This window comes from Seriola dumerili, unplaced genomic scaffold (genome assembly GCF_002260705.1).
Source record: "Seriola dumerili isolate Sdu_G_001 unplaced genomic scaffold, Sdu_1.0 BDQW01000138.1, whole genome shotgun sequence".
Classification (NCBI taxonomy): domain Eukaryota; kingdom Metazoa; phylum Chordata; class Actinopteri; order Carangiformes; family Carangidae; genus Seriola; species Seriola dumerili.
The window spans coordinates 774,592-788,035 of record NW_019174393.1 but is presented as its reverse complement, the minus strand read 5'-3'; the positions used below and the strand labels follow the sequence as shown (position 1 = coordinate 788,035).

The following is a 13,444-nucleotide window of genomic DNA, read 5'->3' as shown; positions in this document are numbered from 1 at the left end:
AAAGCTGTTTTAATTATCTTTCCCTCATCTCTCCGTCAGTACTGAACATGTCAGAGCGGAGAATTCTTCTTTTTACTGAATTTAAATGGATCCAACTGCTTCAGTTACTTTACAAATTAAGATTTTTGAATCCAAAATATACAAAGAGCCTGTAAAATATGATGCTTTACTATAAATCAAACTACAGCTTTAATAATTAGTTGATTAATCTATTAGTCGATTGACAAAAAAATCAATCTGCATCTAATTTAGTTCATGTTAAAATGACAAAACATGTCAATACTTGTTTGGATTAGTAGTTGGACCAGACAAGCGTTATAAAGGTTTCACTCTGGGCTCTGGGTTATTGATTAATCGATTAGTCGAACGACAGAAAAATTATCTGCAACTGTTTTGATGATTAATTCATTGTATCAGAAATTTTAAGTACAAACAATTTTGTTGAACTCGTTATTGTCGTCTGTGACCGTTGTGCTAATTTATTATTGTATTTACTGTTTGTGAGTTACAATGATGTTGTTTCATACGGAAGCAGAGAAATGCCAAACTCGCAAATACTTTTTTATCCCTTTATCTCAAGATAACAAGATATTATCAGGAGAGAGGCTCCGACATAACGAGATAATTATCCCGTTATCTCGAGATAACAAAGCTTGTTTTCTCGTTGTAATTACCTTGTTAATCAGATGCAGATGGAAACTTCTAGCGCTGTAAACGGAAAATGTCAGGACGACGCACTGATCAACGCATCACAGAATATGTTAATCAAGGGCAGAAATCACACCGTGTCTTTTCTTACAAGATCATCTTCAGATCAGACCTCGTCAGCTAACGAGTTACTAAGGACTGTTGCTAAGGAGGAGAGTTACTGTGACTTAGTGTATGAGGTCCAGTCAAAATGGTTTCCTCCTGATAATATCTTGTAATTCTTTTTATCACTATTATTATTATCATTATTAAAATAGTGAAACAATATAAATATCTGCAGATTTCAGCCACTGAAATGAGAAGATTAGACGATAGATAAATCACTGTAAACTGAATTTTCTTTTCCTTTGGCGCCACCACCGGGTCACGACATTCCCATCATCCTCAGCTGTACACCATGTTTAGCACCAGGTCGCGCTCATGACATATTCAACTGAAACCATGAGTTTAAATTAAGTCTCAATTAAAACTGGGAAACTTTTTTTCTGATCTCCGACACTTACTAATACGTTAGCGCCAAAATGATGACGCTTCGTATCAAACAGACAGGATCGTTCAGTGTAATTAAAGCCACATCCAACAGATATAGTGTTATATTGTCAATGCACAGTATTTGTATTTATTGTCCTATCTCCTGAACTTTTATATTTTCTATAATGTAAAGCACTTTGTGATTTTTTATCTGTGTAAGGTGCTATATAAATACATCTTTACTTATTTATAAAGGTCTGGAGTTTAGAGGAGCATGGAAATGGTTAAAAACTAAACTTTTAACTGCAGCTTTTCTCCATCTTATAATTTGACTTTATTTTTTTTGGCTGAAACACGTCTCAGAAAATGTGTCTGTTTATTACAATAACATTAACAGCTGTATGAGACATTAGCGTGAATCTCACAGCCTCCCACAGACACTTCTCACAGCCGCAGACATTTCTGCATTTTAAAATCCAGGTCTAAGTGATAACAGTAATAAAGGCTGCAGACCAGAACGTTACACAGACATGTTAATGTAATTAAGTCCAGACATCTTCTCTGCTGGATCCCTCTCCGACGGTGGGACGACATCTTATTCAGATTGTCGGCTGACTCCGGTCTGACCTCCACCTTCTGCAGCGCTAATAATGGCCTCGGGATGTTACATCACTTCCTGTTTTTCACCCTCAGCTACATGTCCACACACACACTCACACAGGGAAATATCACACTGTTTCAGAAAACAGTTGAATCACCACTTTTGAATCAAGGCCTGTCTGAAAAAAACTTGAGGGTTTCACTATTATATCATATATTATATTTAATATTTAAAAACTCAGTTTCAAGAGGAAACTGTTTCATCAGTAATGTTTGGTAGTAATTGATCATTTTTAAGTTTTGCTTCAAAAATATAAATTGCTGGACTATTTGGTAACATGACAGGATTTTACTGAATTAGCCACAATGCTAATTTTAATAACCATTCCTTATTTCCCTTAAAATGATTTAGTTGCTACATGAAAATTGTTAACAAATGCATTTGGCATTTTGGGAATTATAGTTATTGTTTCTCTTGCTGAGTGTGAGATGTGAAAACTGATGCAGATCTGCTAGTGTTAGCATTTAGCACAAAGCACTACTGCTCCTAGGTACAGCCTTACAGAGCCGCATCTGGGCCGATTCTGGCTGTTATCCGGCAGTGTCGGCTGACAGAAGGACGGCTTATCTGTGTGTGCACTAAAAGTGGCCCAGACAGTCATGGTGTATATAGGCCCAAGTATTCACCAGAATAATTTTGCTATCTGGCTGGTCAGGAAACTTTTTCTTTTCTTTTCTTTTCTTTTATTCCAGCTGCTGCAGCAATTTTCAATGTTGATTAATCTGCTGAATTGGTAAATTTTTTTAGTCTATGAAAGATTAAATGTGTTGTTTTGTTTGACCCAAAGTCCAAAAAACCCCAGATATTCAGTTTATAATGATAAATAAAAACGTAAATAAAGATATTTGACAAAGAGAAGCAGAAAATTTCCTTCTTGAGATTTTCAAATCTGCAAATATTTGTCTTTTTTTCACTGTTTTTGCTTGAAAATGACTTAAATTATTAATCAATTATCAAAATACTTGTTTTTTTTAAATAATTATCAAAATTATTTTTCTGTCGATCTAAGAATTGATTAATTGATTAATCGACTAATCGTTCCGGCTCTATTTGCTGCCAGATTCAGTTTGGAGGGCTGAAAGTCACTGAAAGTAATGTTAGTGCTGTAGCATATTATTCTGAGATACAAGTGTTGCCTTCACTGACACATTATTATAAACTGTATTGTGTTATTTGAAAAAGTCAGATGTAATTTTCATGCGGTCCCTTCATCACTGATACCATCTATACTACTGCTGATGTTACTCTCCGTTCAATACAAGACCTTATTATGTGTTTAATTATCGTTTGTGTTAATCATCATTGGTGCTAATTAGCAGTTGATTACCATTCATGCCAATAAAGCAGAGCAGAGCTGAAGTCAGGACTTAATGGCTGCTTCCATTACAGCTGAAGATAAAAGAGAGACAGACAGCGAGAGGAGGATGAGTTGTGAGTTGTCATAGAAACTGGAATAGCAGGGAATCCTGTGCTAACCTCACTGTGTCACTCTGTGTGTGTGTGTGTGTGTGTATGTGTGTGTGTGTGTATGTGTGTGTGTGTGTGTGTGTGTGTGTTAAAAAAAGCCCCTTGATCTACATCCTCACTGTTGCTATGGCAACGCTGTTGAACAATTTTCGCAGTTCCCGTTTAAAACTACCGACCTACCTGCTGACTCTCTCTCTCTCTCTTTCTGTCTGTCTTTCTTTCAACCTCGCTCAGCCCTCGCTGTCTTCCTGTACATCCACACTGTACCACTCACACATCTGGAACCACCTGGCGGCTTTATGATCAGGTGGTTAAAAAAAAAGAAAAAAGAAAAAGAAAAGAAGCATTGATCAGTTATTGATTTCCAATAGAGGATCAGTACAAAGTGACAGGAGGAAGAGCAGATGGGCTGCAGTCTGAGTTCAGAGACAGTTGGAGGGTGTCTCAGATGTTTGAAGAGGATTTTGTCTGCAGAGCTGCACTGAAGCAGGAACAGCAGGAACCACTCACGTTTAAAGGACTAGACCACTGGTTTTTATTTTGGCATGTTTCAGTCTCTCCTTACAAGGAAGCTTCATTTCTCACAAGTGAGAATCCATCATACCAGACTCCAAGCTTGTGACTGAACAAAAGTGGTTTGGACAAATCACCCACAGGTTTCTGAAGAGCGGTGTTGAAGCTCAGAGTGAGCTGATCCGACGTTGCAATCTTGGCAGTTTCTGACTCCGCCCCTAACTCTCGGCTAATCCAAAAATGGACAAAAAGGAGGGGTGTGTGTGGAGCTGACTATTTCCCAAAACATTTAATTTAATTTTCTACCTTGTAGTCCAGCTCTAACTCTAATAACTATAATTAACTATAACTATAAACTACAATAATTATTCAATATCAATAAAAATAGCAAGTGCATGAGAAATATAATGCGTGATATATGACAGTAACTTAAATACCTCTGGGTTATTGACTGTTGGTTGGACAACAACTGAAAACTGAAGGCAAAATCTTGTTCTCTGAACAATTGTAAACAGCAGTTTTCCACGACTTTGTAACATTTACAGACAAAATGATTCGTCAGTTAATAAAGAAAATAATGAGCAGATTATTAGATTGTGAATATAATTATTAGTTGCAGCCCAATGTTCATATACAACCAATTTACAAAAGCAAATATGTTTTGTATGAAGTGTAATACCATCCAGATTTTTAATTTATTTTTTCTTTCAATCAATATAAAAATAACAAAAAAAATTATATTAAATATGTTAAAAAAATAAAATATTAACAACAACAGGATCATGTGGTTGGGTTTTTTTTCTGCATTTAAATATGTCTACTCTCAGTTCTCAGATGTCTGAGGGCCCTTGAAGGCACCAACTGGGAGAGTTTTCTAAACTGTCCCTGCTGTCAGCTGCATTAACCCACAACGATAATTTAATTTCAAATCACATTTGATTTTCACAGCCACTGACTGTAACCAGGCACACAGAGAGAAGCAGGTCACTGAACTGAATCACTTCCTTTTCGTTTTACTACAGTAAAAGCCTGGTAATTGCGGCGATATTTAACGCTAACATTTCACCTTGTGGAGGAATCCTCGACATGTCAATCTCTGAAATGTCACTTTCAAAGAAATCACAGACTCATTCATTTCTTTTTCCACCACCATTCACTGCCTTTCAGGGTCACGGCCGGCTGCTGAGTATCCCAGCATGCACTGGGCGGAGGCCACAGATGTAACACCTGTAAACACTTCCATATTAACACCTTTTCTGTGGCTTTCATTCCAAATGTCTTTTTGTTTTAACTCGACTGTGTTTGTTTCATGTTGAGTAATTCTGTCTCATTAACTCCCAGAATGTGAACTGTGATAATTGATTAATTATTTAATATACAATATGTAAGAGCAGTTATTTCAGTCAGTGTTTTCTCTAAAGAGTCACAATATAAATCTGAGACAAAGACAAAACATTCATCTACGACACAAAATTAGACTCTTCACGTCTGTGTTTTGTCGACTTTACTAAAAAAAAAACTGCGATGGAAACGAGTATTGTCTTGTTCTCTTACGGGAAAAACAAGAAGCTTTTTACATCTTCAGGCCTTTAACAAGTAAAAAGGTAAATATTTCAACACTTTGGGGTCATGAGGTAAAAAGGTTCATAAGGCTTTAGTGGGTTATCAGCCTCATTGAGTCGACGCAATGGCTGTTAAAACAGATTCAATTCTGAATGCGATGAAACGTAAGGCGCTGCGTTTACCAATCAAATACATGCGGGCACAGCTACTTACACAGTTGTTGTATTTCTACCGTTAACCTCGGGATTGTTGCAGTGGAGGAGAACATGACAGTTTCAAGACAAACCGAACCTTCATGAAGGAGGAGTTACTGCAGGACTGCATTAGTTTTACCTCGGTGTTCCTAATAAACTGGAAACTGAGTATAACTGAGTTGCATAATCAGTTTTTAATCAGCTGTTTGCTTTTTCTCCAGAAACAAGGCTGAGAGCTGAATCACTGAGCTTTTTCATTATCGTACATTTGTTCTTTGAGGGTTCACGAACTCTCTGTTTCGTCCAACTCCAACAGTAAACACTGAGCCCAAACAACAGAGACGAAGGTCATGTAATATAACTGTACTTTATCTGTAACTATTAAAACAATACAGTCTGTGTAAACGTCCAGCTGACACGTCTCTGTACGCTTCCTGCCCCCAGCGCTGCCTCTGCAATCAGTCGTCGGGGTTTGATTTCCAGCCTCCTTCACTTCAGAAAACACTTGAGATCCACCCGAGGCCGTGAATCACCTTCCTGTCATTTAAAACTCTGAAACAAAACCTTTCCTGGGGAAATCCAGCAACACAAATCTCCAACTGATCTCTGAGTAATGCTAATATTTTCTCTGTCCTTAATGAACCTGACGAGCGACGAGGTTCATCCCCCAGAATCCCCCGCTGTGCCTTTAACGACACTGTAAACCTGACGAAGCACTTCTGAACCTGTCGGAGGTTTTTCCTTCTTGTGTGGGTTTCGTTTAATCTTCACCTGTTCGGAGGTGAGACACTTTCTCTACTTGTAACAAAAGAAACCACAGCCACCTTTTTTTGATTTTAGGGCTTTTCATGCTTCAGTGCCAGAAATCAAAGCTCATTAAATCTGAGCTTTTCACTGCTGTTTGATGGATTAACCTTCAAAATGAAGGTAAAGACAAAAGGCAAACCAAGTCTCTGACAGCTGTTCAAACATAAACCTGACACGCTGTTGTCAAAGAGCTCCATTACACAAGAGTTTCTATATCATGACTCTCGTCCTTTACAGTCAATCATAGAGAAAGAAACACAGATGATTTTAGTCGAACCACTGTCCTGCAGCTTCACACGTTCTCATGGAGAAATCTGACTTTTAAAGACGGTGGGATAGTGAGAACATCCACGTTGGGCAGGTGTAGGTAAGTCCTCACACTTAATATTCAACCCTGTCTTCTACAAATTAGGTTTAGAAATTCCTAATTTGCAACAGCATGAAAGTTTCTGAAGAAAATGTAACAGCATTACGAAGTGAGAGAAGCTAAAGTAAAAGCCTTGTTTAATTATCCCGTAGAAAATATTAGTGACTCACAGTTTGAAGCACTTCTACAGCTTGGATCGGGTTAAAATCATCAGCATCAAATATTAACGACAAACAAAATATGCGGTCAAACTCAAAGGTGCAAGCTCGTGTGGAAAGAGCGACTCAGAGCCTCCTCTCTTCTGATTGGCTCACCGACCTGTTGTCACCAGAGCTGCAGAGAGAAGCCTGAGAGAGGAGATGTAAAACTACACTGAGATGGTTTTTATATCTTCTGATGACACTGACACTTCAAAATAAAACACAGGAGAAGAGGAAAATATGGAGCTTTATATATGAAGGAGGTCAGACTTTCAGTAGCCTGAGAGGCAAAACCCAGGTGACACACAGTTCAAAAGGCGCTGGAGTAGAGTAAAAATTCCCCCTTTGCCACATCATGGTTGTTTCACTGTCTTTTCATAAGTGTTTATCTTCTTCTTTCAACCATTTGTGGGCTGATTCTCTCTTTCTCCGTCTCTCTTCTCATCTTTATCTTTGCTGCCTTCCTCTCCTCATTCCTCTCTTCTTCCTCACTTCATTTCTCTGAATCCACTCACTTCTCCTCATGCCGTTCAAACTACTTTCACACCTCAGTAATCACAACATTTCTGCTGGTAGCAATCATATCATTTTTCCCTGGAAAATGTCTCTAGTTATCTTTATGCTCGCTGCTGTAAATGTGAATGGGTCCTCCAGGTAACACTCAGTGGGAGCGGAGGCAGCTTTTTTTGTGTGGTTCACAGCGGTGGTTTTCCTCCATTCTTCTTCTTTGCAGAAAGCTCTGTTATGTAACGTCTCCTTGGGTCGGTCCTCAGGTTTCCTCCAGGACTGATCTGATCCAGGATGTTCAGCGCTGGTCCGGTTTTGGCTCCAGATCATTGTCTTGTGGAAAAGGTGAAATTCTTCTTCGGTTAGAGCAGCGAGCGGCTTCGTCCTGAAATAACTTGGGGTCACCGTTCGATCATTTCCCGTTTTTGTCCTGAGCAGAGCCGCTTGTCCTCCCACACAGCCTGCACAACACTGCAGCTACGTTTATCTGCAAATAAGACTCAAGCTCAAACGGCCGTGGTTTCACCAAACTAGAGGACGATCGCCCACATGGCTCTGAGGGACTACGGGAAGTAGTTTCAGCTTTAAATCACATTAATGATTCAGTTGTAATTGGATAAAATTCAAATATCTCTTGATATAAAGAATATTTAAACTGATAAAAGACCCCTTAAATAACATCTGAACCATACCAAAGCCAAAGTGCTCAATCAACAATTTAAAGAAATAAATTGAGCATTTTCTAAACCTTGGTCTGAGCAGTGAGTGTCCTGTCACTGGGGAGGGGTTCAGCATTTCATCAAAGTCAAATCCAGCCCTGAATCCACTCATCAAATCTTATTAGGTTTCCCTTTCAACATCAGCAAATTACTGAGACTAAAACAACAACAACAACAACTCGGGAATGTTTAAAAGTCGTTTGGCGGGAGAAAAGGCAGGGAGGAAAACGAGATGTTTAAAAAGAAAACAGCAAGGAGAGATAAAAGCTTCGATGAGAGATTTCGTTGGCGTCACAGCTTGATGAGTCACTGACCAGAAACTGGATCCATAATGGACCCAGCTGTCGGACCCCATTCCTACCAGTCAACGAACAAATGTTTAAAATAAAAACTTCCACAAATTTCTAAGTAACTCTACTAATTGAAAAATTTCTGCTTGTGCAAGTATGGAAAGTTTAAAAGTAAGATTTACTTAAAAACTTTGAAAACAGTGATTTCAATAATAGAAAAAAATCGTCTCTAAAGGTCAACTTACTCGCTTTTTTCATGAGCCTTCAACCACATCTGGTCTTCATCAGAGGATTCCACTAAATTGTGATGAAGATAATATGAAAACAGCTGAGCAAACTTTCCCCCCCCCCGAGGAAGACCATAAGGTACTGTTGAAAGCTCTGGAAAAAAATTTGTAAGTAGACCTTGAGAGATGATTTTTATCTTTTTATTTTTATGTTTCTGGTCGAATTCAGTTCTTGACATCAAAAATTCCACGGGCCATTTAAAAGATTGGGAGAGGTTATAATAAATACTCTGTGCAAACTACTTTCCATTAGTTATTGCATGTGAACAGTTTACGTTTAAAGAAATGTTCAGAAAAGTACAATATTTTAGCAGATGAAAAAGCCCAGACCTCCCTCCACAGCCCTCCTTCATAATTCAGAGACACTGTTGGTTTGTAGCGAGGAGAGCGTCTGTGCCACCAGCCGACAATGATCACAGTCTGAACGTCGTACTCGAGAGGTGATCAGAGGGAAAAACCAGCTTCACGTCATGAAATGCAAATTCTGTGTTTTATGCAGTAGACAGTAGAGAGAGAGAGAGAGAGAGAGAGAGAGAGAGAGAGAGAGAGGAACAATATGATGTTTGACGGTGGGGAAATGGAAACGATTTTCATGTTTACATTTACAAGTATTAATGTCGTCTGACCACTTGAAACGGTTTGTATGACGACAAAGTTTGTAATGCGAGGGTTAAATAATGTATATGAAACATTCATATTTATTTCGTTTTAAAGCAGTTTCGTATAATTAAACCCTAACTCACATATATCTTCAGAAAAATTAGAGAATCCTCGTTGTAATTACGACCTGGGTGTCGACAATAACGCTATTGATGAGTCAGAAACTGGTTGATACAAGAAGATGAACGCAGCATTGTCGCTGGTACGGTGGCTGCTTGAGGACGTCTCAGACTCATCTTGGAATTGTAGCTTTACATTGACTGATGTAGCTAAAATTTTATTAGTTAGTGATTTACTTTGTCAAACTCTTTGTCATCGTAAAGTTTAGCACGACAGCGTGACAACGTTATTAGTTTTTGACGGATTTTGTCGAGACCTGAGATATTCTTCAAGTCTCGACCCACATGAATCAAGTGGACTCATGTTGTTCTGCAGGAGAGAATCCAAGGAGGTCAACCACCTTGAGCAGGTACAAGATTTACCACCACTAACCCGGGTTCACTACAAAACAGACTACACCTTGTATCTTGGCGACGACCGAGGGAAGACGAACTGTCGCGGAAAGTTTCAGAAACACTAAATATGTTGAGTCTTTACCTGTGTGAGCGTTTTCTGATCTGGTCATTTAGGCTCAAAAATGAGTTGGAGAAAGCTGATGAACTGGATTATATATATATATATAAATAAATAAAAACTAAGTCCGTAAGGTTTGGGAACGATTGTGGTCAGTGTTGGACAAAGGTCATAAGCTTTGTTGACCAAAACATCGTCTTCCACCTCTCCTCTCTCTACGATGCTGCTTCCACTTTTGCTTTACAGAGATAACTCTCATGGCCTCAAGACGGTATTTTCGGGTAAACATATGTCGTTTTAGGCATTTGAACGCACGACCACTGGTGACGAAGACCATGAAAATTCGGCGGATGACTAGAGTCGTTGAGATTTATCCACTGGCTGTCACGATTTTCATAGGAGCCAGACAGTGACGTAGCACTTCAGCTGCTTTCACTGTGCAAACCGTGAGGAGAGGATGTGAGAGCTATTTAATGATGTTCCAGCTGAAATGATTCAAGGTCTCTGTGTTGTGGTGTGCATGTCAGCCAGCAAGGAGTCAATTGTACTCTTTAAAGACTGAGATATAAAAAGACTTCAGAGACCTTAAATATCCCTGGAACACATTGAGGGCCCAGATGAAGAGGTGGAGGAACCAACAGAACCTCGTCCCTAAATTAGACCATGAGCATAAAATGGATGAGCTTACAGTATTATTGTCTGGAAGCTTAAAGGACCATACTGATGTTTTTTCAGGTTAAATAAATCCCTTTAAAGGTCCCATATTGTATAAAGATAGATGTCCATGTGTTCTTTAATTATAAAGCAAGTCTTGGTTCTATATTATTGGCTCCCTGACCTGTTGTTACTAGAGCTGCAGAGAGAAGCCTGAGAGAGGAGATGTAAAACTACACTGAGACGGTTTTTGGTTCTTAAAACCACAAATATATCTTCTCATGGACCAACACTTCAAATAAAACACAGGAAAAGACCTTTAATTAAAGGCTTTTTCCCTTCGTCTCCACTTGTCTTAGCCAGGCAAGGCAGGAACGCCACTAATTTGCATGTGAGAGGTATTAAATGGATTGTAGGACAGCTGTTACATAATAAGGGTTTTATGCAATCTGAAATTTTTCTCTATTTTTGCTTCTAATTGCAAATGTTTTCAACAGAGAGAAAACGTGTGCACATGAATGGAAAGATGAGAGTGTGAATAATCCGGGATTATGAGAACCAATGTTCCTGGGATGTTCTGAGCCTTAGTAATGTCAAAAAATTTAGGAACTAGTTTTAACTACTTTATACACAGTTAGCTAGTTTAGTCTAGTTTTTACCCGGGCTGGGCCCCATGTGCTCAGGATATGAATACAATATTAAACCATGACAATGATAAAACACACTGCAGTCACACCACACACTCAGGCCTACCTATCGTCAGCAGTCCCATCAAACTTTTCCAATGGCCTTTACTGATTTCTACTGGTCTCTTCTGGTCTGTCTTGGCCTGGTTTGGTCCTGTCTAGATCTTTTAACTGGCTTACTGGTGTGGTACTGGCTTTAGCCTGGTTCTGGCTTCTGGTTTCTGGTTCTGGTCCAGCTTGAGGCGCCAGGTTCTAGTGTCTCTGGTTGGGTTTCGATTGGTTGGGATCTCAGCAGAACGGATTCCCGGAGGAGTTTTTTGGAGGATTGTTGTAATCCTGCGATTGACGTCGGAGAACTTTCTGCAGTAGATGAAGTAGCTTCCGTAGATGTTGTAGTTCCTCTTGTACAATGAGCAGGATCCGGAGTGGTTGAAGTACTTCTACAGTAAACAGTTAAGTAGTTTATGTGGTGGTATTGTGTAGTAATCCTGCAGCAGAGCGAGAGGTCTCAGAGTTTCAGATTGTATTCTGGGAGCTGCCCTGCCCATCCTGTAGAGAGGGAGGAAAAGAGGGAGGAAGAGGAAGATAGGGGAGGAGGCGGGTGGGAGGTAAAGGAGAGGGAGGCCAGGATATGAAGGAAAGGGGGGGTGGGGAGGGGGGAGAAAAAAAAATACATGTCAGAAGAGGAGAAGAGTGGAGGGTATATACGGAGACGACGGAGCGTGCAGTGTTTTAGATTAAACTGGGTCAGACACAGGTGCATTCTGTGGGGGCCATTTCAGGTTCAGTCTGTTACACAATACGAAGCTGTTGTATTGGTTTGCCTGGCAACTGAAGGAGCGGTAAACCTCGTTTATAACTGGTAGTATTATGTAAAGTTTTGAGTATCGATTTACTTTTCTGTGTCTATTCTCAGAGGGGAATAAAAAAGATGGTGGAGTGATGGTGGGAGCCCGGGCAGCAGACCAGGGGCTTCATTTATCAACAGCTACGGTAATTTCTATGCAGAGAATCAGTTTCTTTCTTATGTTTGATAATGTGCACACATTCCTGACCAGGTGTGCCACCAAATACCCAGATGTAGATAGATATAATCCTCAACTACAGACTCTACCATCAGAAAGAAACTAAACTATCCTTCCTGTAGAGTAAATGATACCATTAAGGTTTCGGTAGGGCTGTGTTCCCTCTTACATCCTGGGGGCAACATAATCATTATCTAGATTATGTTTAGAGACAACATTTTTTTTTTGTAAATGACTCAAGTGTTGCATTAACAGATGCAGCGTCACCGAGAGGAAGTTCGGATGAATGGAGGACATAGAAAGTTCAGGACAGTCAGACCAGAGACCAGAGTTCACATCCTGTCTGTGGTTTAGGCAACGACGGCTCTTTGGTTTAGGTCGGTGAAAGAAGGTGGTTGAATCTGAAGTTACTGTGAACTGTGTTAAAACAGAACCAAGAGCTGCAAGCCTGAACAGAACCATAAAACACCCAGATAGCAAAATAAATCCTGACCCAGAATATGCCCGGCATGACTGTCAGATGCTACAATCACATCTGGGCCAATTCACACAAAAATCTTGCAGCTGTCAGTCAATACTGGAGGATAAAAGCCGGACTCTGCCCAGATGTGGAAGTATATGGGCCTAGGACCAAGGCATATGTTGGGCCAGAGGTTTAATTTTGCTATCTATGCCAAAAGTTAAAGGTCTCATATTGTAATAAAGGTCTGTGTCCATGTGTAGTGTGATTATAGATCAGCTCTAGCTTCTATATTAATACTGTGAAAGTATCAAAGCCTCAGTCCACAGAGAAATGCACACAGCCTGTATTCAGAAACTGAGCCTTAAAACCAGCCGTCAGGACTTCTGGAACTTTGTGATGTCACAACAAAGCAGTCACCAAGCCCCGCCCACCTGGATCCACCATCCAAACCTTGGACCAAGGATTTGGTTTCTCTGATTACTCTGGTTACTGTGTTCACCTGAAAGCTGCCATTTTTTATTGGATCACTCAGAAAACAGTGAGCCAATCAGAAGAGAGGCTCAGAGCCGGCCCCAAATCACTGCTCACTGCAGAATAAACTACTGAGTTTGTTATCATTATTATTGTAG

General features: G+C 39.7%; 1 protein-coding gene across 1 annotated transcript in view; it reads right to left on the bottom strand.

The window, feature by feature from the left end:
- Positions 1-11,404, bottom strand: part of LOC111224547 (SH3 and multiple ankyrin repeat domains protein 3-like) — a 29,270-nt gene extending 17,866 nt beyond the window's left edge. Inside the window, exon 1 of the mRNA XM_022749087.1 lies at positions 11,395-11,404. The gene's annotated coding sequence lies outside the window, so the exon portion shown is untranslated. The remainder of the gene's footprint in view (positions 1-11,394) is intronic.
- Positions 11,405-13,444: the final 2,040 nt, after the last annotated feature.